Genomic DNA, 3434 nt, shown 5'->3' with positions numbered 1-3434 from the left:
TATGTAGCGATACATGTCAACCTTTCTAACCTCAAAACATCTTTCTACTGCTTTACCGTCATATTTGACGAAAAATGAGAAAACCAGAATTCGATTTCGTAGAACGGTGAGGGCAGCACCTCGATAGGACAGAAAATGTGATGTCCTATATATATAATTCCCCCCTCTGACGCCCCGTACCGCATCTACGTTTATAATATCTTTGCCTGAAGCAACACTCTGCCTCGACCGTGTATGTGTATTTTTCTTAGGGTACTGTCACACCACTGCCTCTCCCCGCAAAGATGTTTATAATATCTTTGCTCCCGGTCTGACAGGCATTGGCCCGAGACCGTCCACACTTTGGTTTTTCCTTTTGTGGAAAATCTTAAAATCGCGCGGGAATTTTAAATACTGTTAAATTTTTTAATGAAATAAACTAAGTTTTTCTAGTTAAAATTGACAATTATGATAATGAGTTTCATTTTTGTAATATAATTTAAAAATCTTGTACAATGTAAATATTTTTTTCAAGGTAAAATTTCAGATACAAAAAGGAACCGTCAGCTTACAGCAACATAAACTGCAAAATGGAATGTATATACATATATCTTAGGTTTGGACTTCGAAGAAAGAAAGTTCTGTTTTATAATACAAAGTAATCCCAAAATCCATCATTATATATATATATATATATATATATATTTCATATATTTCAGATTGTAAACATGGATTACTCATACAAAAGGCGTAAGATATTCAACATTTTTCCCATTCCTCTCACTTACTCATTCAAGTACTGAAAAAATATTTCCGTACATTATGCATTCTATTCCATTAATTTTGTACAAATTTGATGATTCCTATACGAATTTGGACTTTCACCTTTAAAAAAATATTTACATTGTACAAGAGCATAAAAACTGATTTATTTCACTCACAGCAATATATTTTCTTTGATTGCGCGACATAGAATTCCTCTAGGGAGAGTTGTTTCACCACTTACTCCGCTTCTGATTGGTGCCACGAAAGCGGAATCGGATGTTTTGAAATTGGCGCGAGTTTCAAGTCAAACTTAATGTTGAGACACTGATAAACTAGTAAATAAATAAAACAAGAATAATAATGCAGGTGTAACAATAAAGAATGTTTGAAGAGTGAAAAATCTTTTTTTGTGCACACTTTAAAAAAACTATTATTTAGGGATGTTTAATAAAGGCTGTGGCATCTAATATATAGTAAATAAAATAACAATAATTATAATTTAGATTTGCTCATGACAATTATTAAAATGTAAAAAATAATTGTTTTAACATCATATATACTATTTATACAGTTTACTCATTTATTTGTTGCTTAATCTTACAAGATTTTTTCTCGCTGCATTCAATCCCTAATAATTTTATTAAAAATTCTTTATTTAAAGGAGATTTTGAATTAGATAGATAATTATATTATTGCAAACATTATTTCTAAAATTAACAGACTATAAGCTATTAAACTCTATAAACAAAGGTACTGTACTCATGACGCGTTGGAGAAAATGCACTTTCCAGAGCCTTTAATTTTCTTGCGATTTTGAATTTTTTGTTTTAAATTACAGATTATTAAATTCTATAGATCTTGACTCTCTGAACTTTTGTCTTCTCTATTTTTTATTAATAATTTTTCCACTTAAGGTATGGAACAACTAAATTTTGGTACATAACAATTTTTTATGCTTTAATAACTGATCAGGAAAACTTTATATTGTCTTAAATGAATGTTTTAGTGACTCATAGGATACAAATAATTTGCTTATTATTTCATTTATGTGTTATAAACCAATTTTATGAACAAATTGACAAATAGTCTTACTATCCGTAAAAAAATTTTTGTTTGCCTAAAGTGCTTCACAATGGTGTAGGAATAACATTTTGATAACAAATATAATTTAAAAGTTTGTAATTACTATTGTGATGAAACAATTTTTGTGGCAAAATATCAGAATTTGAGATTTTTCAGATTATAATTTCCTTCAATGGCCAGAACGACTTCAGGTATTCCCTAAAATTAGATAAACAAATAAAAAATTTTTGCCCTTTCGCATAGACAATTTTTTCTTGCTCTGGAAATGTTTCAAGCTATAGGACGAATGACTGCTAGTCACGAAAATGTTAGAAAAAGTTAACAATAACCACTATTATTCACAATTCTCGTGACAAAATATTTGAACTTAAGGTTTGATCAAATTAAAATTTTCTTTGATGGCCAATTCGGTGGATTCTTGTCAAAAGATTTTGTACTGGTTGAATCTTAGCAGGCAGTGTTATGATTCATTTTCAATCTATTACTATTGAAAACCCGACTTTTTCCAAGTGAAACTGCCAACATTTGGAAATAGTTTATGTACATTGTTTATAAACAAGTAAGTTATTATATTCTACTAAATATTATCAAAGATACATTTTTTTAGGAATATCTTTAGCCATTGTAGCCATTAAAGAAAAGAAAATTGTTGGTAAAACCTTAAATTTCAATATTTTGTCACGAGAATTATTTATAACAACGGTTATTGTTAACTTCTCAAATATTTGTGTGACTAGTAGTCATTCGCCCAACAGTTTAAATCATTTCCAGTGCAAAAATAAAATTTCTATGCGAAAGGACCAAAATTTTGAATTTGTTTATCTACTTTGTTTACAAAAATTAATATTGTTATATTTTATTGAATATTATTAAATATTTACTAGTTTAAGAAATACCTGAAGTCGTTTTGGCGATAGAAGGAGATTATAATTTGAAAAATCTCAAATTCTAAATTTTTTCCACAAAAATTGTTTATAAGAATAGTTATTATAAACTTTTAAATTATTTTTTTTATTAAATGTCATTCCTACATTAATGTGAAGCACTTTTAGCAAAAAAAAACTTTACCGATAATAAGACTATTTGTCAATTTGCTTATCAAATTTGTTTTTAACAAATAAATGGAATAATAAACAAATAGGTTGTATTTTATGAGGCCCTAAACATTCATTTGAGACAATATAAAGTTTTCCTGATAAGTTATTTGAGCGTAGAAAATTTTTATGTACAAAATTTAGTTTTCCCATACTTTGATTGAAAAAATTATTAATAAACAAATAGAGACAAAAGTTCGGAGTGTCAAGCTGAACAAAAACTGTGAGTCATGAGTCCGGTACGTTTGTTTATAGATTTTAATAGTACCTAGTCTGTTTATTTTAGAAATGAGGTTTGCAATCATATAATTAACTATTTAATTCAAAATCTCCGTGAAATTGAAAATTTTCAATAAGATTATTAGGGGTTGCATGCCGCGAGAACAAATCTTTCAAGATTAGGCAACACATAAATGAGTAAATCGTATAAATAGCAGAGAGAAATAGAAAGTCACAATGCATTAGAAATATCAGTTGATACAAACATGGCGCCCCCTACTCGCCCGTATACCC

The sequence above is a fragment of the Belonocnema kinseyi genome, chromosome 6 (assembly GCF_010883055.1).
Source record: "Belonocnema kinseyi isolate 2016_QV_RU_SX_M_011 chromosome 6, B_treatae_v1, whole genome shotgun sequence".
In the NCBI taxonomy this organism is placed as follows: Eukaryota; Metazoa; Arthropoda; class Insecta; order Hymenoptera; family Cynipidae; genus Belonocnema; species Belonocnema kinseyi.
This window is presented reverse-complemented; position numbering follows the sequence as displayed.